Source organism: Artemia sp. Qi Xiang Cuo, chromosome 18 (assembly GCF_049724085.1).
Source record: "Artemia sp. Qi Xiang Cuo chromosome 18, ASM4972408v1, whole genome shotgun sequence".
Taxonomy (NCBI): Eukaryota; Metazoa; Arthropoda; class Branchiopoda; order Anostraca; family Artemiidae; genus Artemia; species Artemia sp. Qi Xiang Cuo.
Genome location: NC_142811.1, coordinates 51,255,480 through 51,261,973, shown reverse-complemented (window position 1 = coordinate 51,261,973; position 6,494 = coordinate 51,255,480). Strand labels below are relative to the sequence as shown.

The 6,494-nt window shown below is 32.8% G+C and overlaps 1 protein-coding gene across 1 annotated transcript in view; it reads left to right on the top strand.

The window, feature by feature from the left end:
- Nucleotides 1-6,494, top strand: part of LOC148941620 (uncharacterized) — a 47,048-nt gene continuing 40,554 nt past the window's right edge. The window contains exon 1 of the mRNA XM_089103873.1: nt 1-137. The gene's annotated coding sequence lies outside the window, so the exon portion shown is untranslated. The remainder of the gene's footprint in view (nt 138-6,494) is intronic.

Sequence of the window (6,494 nt, the reverse complement as noted above, 5' to 3'; positions counted from 1 at the left end):
AAAATTTTCACTTGTGCAGCTGGCTCATTCCCCAAATCCTGAATATGTTCTTGCCTTCCGTATATTGGGATCGTGAATCCTTAGCGATATCCGAGGTTTCAGTCAGTTCTAAATTCTCAAGCTACAGTATATGAGCGGTAAGTGCTTTTACTTCTTTTTTAAGTTAGTTTTATATAAGGTCGATATAAGCTTCCTGGACTTCGCAATCTATAATTATTTATTTTCCTCATTTTGAATTTGTTTACTTTCTCATAAGTCTAAAATTACTTCAAAAAATTAAATAATATATACTACATAGAAATTCAAGAGACTAAAAAAACCATCATTGCTCTTTGACACGAAAAATATGTATTTTTACATAAAAAAAAAGATCGCTACGGGAGAACTGTCAATGAAAGAAAGGAAAACAATGTGTTTTTCTGATAAACATACCAAGTCACTGGATTCTAATAATAATCGACGTTCAAAATAAAGAATTTGAGTTTTTTGATCCACGGCAGTCTAAAGATATATCTTAGACCTATAAATTCAAAGCAAATTTGTATAAAACTATTACCAATATTTTTACGAACAATGATACAGTTATATACAATTTATCAAATCTCGAAAGTAGCAGAAAAAAGCGCTCAGAAGCAGTTGCATTTATTGTGGACAAGGGGGACAACTTCCTTAATAATGTATGTAGGATTCGCTTTTTCGCTGACATTTAGAAAGATACCAAGTAAAATTTGCAACCAAGTAAAATTTATAGTTTCTTTCAGGAAGTTATGATCACGTGATCGGACAGGAAAAAAACGTAAAGAAAAAACGAGGATATTTCCAGTCAGTAAAAGTATGAAAACACGAGAAAATTATTTCTTATTTTGTTTTAGTAGTTGTTTCTTCCGGATTTTTAAAAATTATTCAAGTGTTTTTAGGTCTGTTTTTTTTTCTAATTTTGCACCAAGGACGGTTTAGCCAAAGTATTTGCATGTATTAATTACAAAGTGTCTATAGTATTTACATTTTATTTTAATTTTCACTATTTGGAAATGTCTTCTTTTTTTCCTTTATGAGTGTTTTTTTCTCATCTTGCAAGGCTTGGCAAGTGTGGTCTCAGAAATTATTTATGATCCCGTCTTTTGCTCTTCACTCAAAACATTCTAATTCAAGTAGTACTTTCCTTATATATTTATTTATCATAGCACCCACAAAGAAAGAAAATCACCATACTAACGAAGATTGCTGAAAGGAACTGATGAATGTAGATTGAAAATTTGCTATAAACTGACATCGATCGAGTCTCAGTAATTTTTTTTATAAAGGCACAATACAAAAAATACATATATTAAACGCATTTTTATTTCCGTAAAAGGGAATGACGGGTTCAGGACTTCAAACCCTTCTGGCCACCTAAAAAAAATTCTTCAATTCAGACATTGGTTGCATAAATGAAGTAAAAAGATTGTTTATATTAAAAAATAAAAAATATGTCTCCCACTTGTAAATTTGCCTTTAAATTGCAGATAAGAACACCTTAGTCCCCATGTCTTCAAGAAAGTTCTTTTGTCACCCCTCCCGAATAAGATCCTGTTTTGTTGTCAATAGTTTTGTATATGATTCAGAAATACAAATGTAAATAATTTAGAAATCTAAATGCTATGTATGGAACTTTCGTTTTCATGGCAATTGCTAGCACATCGAAATTGGTAGATACTATCAATATTAATAGAAATCTATTTTACCTGTTAAATATAAAGTATATCAACTCTTCTGAACGAAATCAATGCTAGAAAATTTGAAAAATGTAATTATAAGAGAAGCTTAATATAAGAATTTTAAAGTCTTGGCCCTGCAACGCCAAAAGTCATGGATCCCTTAATCCTTCCGTTAGATAGCGTTGGTTCTGGCCCCTCCGAGTTTCAAAGCACAACTTAGTTATAAATTATTTTACATAATACACACGTAAATCTTCCTTTTGGCTCTTCTTTATATATGCCCAAATAACAAATGCTATGAAACCATTGATTTGCATTTTTATCACAGCCAATCCAGTCAGTTTTTTCCAAAATGTCGACTAAGCAGCAAATCCTACATAAATTATTAAGAGAGTTGTCAATAGATAAGACAAGGCAAAAAGAAAGCCAAGATAGTCTTTGGACGTAGCCAATACTATCGTTTTTTTTTGTCTTCGAGAAAAATAATTGCACTTGTGCTGTTGCCACATTATAAGTTTTCATTTTTGCTTCTAGCTCAAAGAAAGAATGAAAATGTAACTTTATTGATTTTTTGTGCTCGGAATTTTGTAAAGCACCCAAGGAATACGGGAGGAGAAGTTCTTTGTCCTCTTCAGACGAATGATATACGCCTTGGATGTCTCCTTCATATGTCTTAATTGTACTCTTATTCTTTTTTACTTCTTGAACTTTAGCGTCCCTTTTTTCACCTGAAAGTTGCATTTTCACTCTTTTTCCCTTGATATGATGAGGAAGGCCATGTTGAAACACGTTAAGTATTATAAATGATTGATTATTCAGCAGTATGCTTTGAAACTAAACCTATGTTATGAATCTGTCTATTATTTGACAACCCTCAATCTTGCAATTGGCAGTGGCTGTGATTTTCTTTCTCGGGGGTTGTTTACAATAATAAACTGGCACTCACGCTTAACGTTATTCCTCAAAATAGAGGTATATCCCTTTTTTCGAACTACAAAATTACCCTTTGCATCCCTTCTTGACTTCTTGAATTTTTCTGAAGGGATTTCTATTAAAAAATCCTCCAAACCGTTCACTGACTCTAATGCATCAGCCTAAAAAAAGGTTTATAAAATCATACTTCTCTTATGCTCTCCGGTTACCTATAAAAATAAGATACATTTTGTAATATAATACAATGCGTCGTCTTTTGATGTATTTATATTACTGGAGTGTCAAGGGTGACCCTACTCATCTTGAAAAAGTTCTCTAAAGTATGCTATGAATTCTACAATGTTTTCTTCCCTTATTCATAAATCTTCAACTAGTAATGACATGAACCTGCAGGGGTATTTGTGGTTTAAACCTATTTTTGGAATTTACGGAGCATGGAAAATGTCTAATTTGAAAGCAACAATAGCACTATAGATCCAAGACAGACTGTGAATATATATATATAAATATATATATATATATATATATATATATATATATATATATATATATATATATATATATATATATATATATATATATATATATATATATATATATATATATATATATATATATATATATATATATATATATATATATATATATATATATATATATATATATATATATATATATATTTACTAGGAGGCGGGGTATTCCCGAGAAAACTTTTCCCTGGAGGAGGGGATTTCCGGAATGCTTTTTGAAACGATTTTTTCAAATGAAAGTCTTTTCCAAAAGTGCACAAAGAAAAATATTTTACCTGGAACGTCCGCAATAAATATTTCAGGGGAAAATTTTAGCTAGAATGGAATTGTGCGGAAGGAATTTTCCTGGTGAGGGGGCGGGGATTTTTTGTGGGAATAACTTTCCTTGGAGGGATTTTCCGTTGGGAGAAGAAAATTTTCATGGAGAAGGAGCCGGATTTCCCGGCATTATTTAAAAACGATAAGAGATTAAATTTAAAAAAACGAGTTTTTTCAAATGAAAGTAAGAAACAACATCAAAGCTTAAAACGAAGAGATTAATCATATGAGGGGGGCTCTCCCCTTCTCAATACCTCTCTTTTTACGCTGAAGTTTGATTTTTGTCCCGTTTTTTTAAAAACGACTCCTGAAACACAAGTAACCTTTAATTAGAATTAATTGAAAAAGACTTTCCGAAAAATAAGTTTTACAAAGAAAAGTAAACGCCATTTTAAACTTAAGCTCAGCAGATACTGTAAACTTGTGGAAGTGGGTTTTTCTGGGATGAAACCAATAATTAAAATTCTAAGCATATGTCATAAGCTCTATTTCCTTGGTAACTAAATTAATTCTGAATATTTGCTGTAATTCCTGGAAGTTGACAGATTAAAATAGAGCAGTTCTGTCAAATGCCCGGATGCGTATCTGTATATTGTGCTGAATATAAGTTACCAATTTAGATTATTTGAGTCAATTCGAATTCTGTATCTGTCCTCGCCATATGTACATTCACTGTATTATATGTACAAATTAACATTTTATATTCTAAACATAAACTATGTGATGGTTAGAGACTCTAGACATCATCCACCGGTAGAACCCAGATAATAGGCCAACGCTACCATAAGACTCCAGAGAGAAGTCACACTTTACAGAGAAGTAGACAATTCACAGAGAAGTAAACACATAAAGTTTACAATACAAATACCTGTTAAAATTCAAACTCAAAACGACCAGAAATTACTATTAAAGAATAAATGAAACCCAAAACGAACAGAAATTAAATAAACAATCATAGCAAAAAACATACTACTAACAACTCACCGCAGCACCAAGCTGCCTGAGGCCAACACAGCTACGCACGCTCCTCCGCTTCCCCAATCTATTCAAAGCCTCCCTTTTTACACCCGCCCACGAAGTTCCCATTTTCTTTAAATCTTTCTTTGTGACGTCCTCCCACCCCAGACAGGGACGACCTGCTTTCCCTTTAGCCCTAGATGGTTGGCCGAAAAGAATAATCTTTGGCAATCTGTCATCCTTCATCTGCACAACGTGCCCTAACCACCTCAACCTTTCTTTCATTATAGTCCTAGAGAGCGGTATTGAATCACATTTTTCGTATAGCCTATTGTTTGAAACACGGTCAGTCAGCCGGGTACCCAGAAAAATCCTTAAACATTTTCTCTGGAAAACATCTAGCAAATCTTCATCCACTTTTCGGAGCGTCCATGCTTCAGAGCCATATTTGACCGCTGCCATCAGTGTAGCTTCTAATATTCTAATCTTGGTTTGCAGATTTATCTTCCTATTCTTCCAGACTTTTTTTTAACTGTGAAAAAAAAACCCTGAGCCTTGGCTATTCTATTTTTAACATCTCCACTGCTCCCACCATCTTTACTGATAGTACTACCAAGGTAAGTGAAGCTGTCCACCTGATCAATCTTTTCATTACCCAACATCACCTTTTCGTCTTCACTTATTCCTAGCCTTAGTGACTTAGTCTTCCTAACATTAATTTTCAAACCAATTCTAGCACCCTGAACTCGCAAAACCTCTAAAACTTCATTCATTTTGCTGACACTTTCATCTAAGTAATAATATAAATGAATAAATAGATCTTGAAGTGAGTAATGCTTAGATTGAATATGAAAATCAAGCTTAAAACGAAAAAAATATTTTGCCATTAGAATATAAATGAAACTTAAAACGAACAGAAATTAAATAAAGAATTAATGCAAACAAACATACAATAGATATTAATGTAAATGAATAAGCAAATCTTAAAGCGAGTGAAACTTAAATTGAATATGCAAATCAAGCTTGAAACGAACAAAACTCACTACAAACAAGAGTTTGGGTATCGCCTCCTTCTCTCACTGTAAAAGTCTAAAACCTACTGCGTCACTGGCGCTTACAAATATTTTCTTTTGTACTTAATATTGAAAATAAACATTAAAATTATAGTAAAATTTTGAACTGATGAGCTAATATTATTATCCATCAAAAATTCAGTTTAATTTATTAGTTCTTTCTAAAGTTGTTCAAGACGAATATAGTTTCACTACAAACAAGATTTTGCATACTTCCCCCTTTCTTAACTGTAAATAAAAGCCAAAAGCCTACCGCGTCATTGGCGCTTAACTGAAAACGAATTATATTAAAAATATTTTCTTTTCCAGTTCTTACAGCATTAAAGATGAAAATAAAATTACAGTGAAATAAATTCTTTAATGAATAAATTTTTTAACAATGAATATCATTATAAATGAAATTTTCAATTTGATGTTGTTTATACCTACTAAGACTGTTCAAAACGGGTGTAGTTTTCAGTAAAGCGACAATAACACAGTAGGTTTTTGACTTCATGGCTATATAAAATTTTTATTGGATGCATTTGGGGATAAAGGGGCTTTGGGGGGGGGCTAGGTTCCCACCAATCTCTTTTGACTCTTAAAAATTGAACTATAACTTTCAATATCCAATCAAATGAGCCCTATTAACTGTTTACGTTCATTCCTCCCCTAAGAACCACAGATTCACGTAGGGCATAACTTACAAAGCCTGCCCTTGGGCCCAAGGGGGCTATGTCGACCCTCGAGTTGTCGTTGTTTGGTTGTTAAAAAAAATAATCATCTCAAAGTTCGTATTGGATGGGTATAAGGAAAAAAGGGTGTGGAGGGGGGAGCTGGAGGAGGGGGTTACTCGGGGGAATCTTTCTGTGGAGGATGTTTCTTTGGGGTAATGGAAATTTCTATGAAGGGGGTGCCGGATTTCCAAGCATTATTAAAAAACGATCAGAAATTAAATTTACAAAAAATAAGTTTTTTTAACTGAAAGTAAGAAGCAACATTAGAAC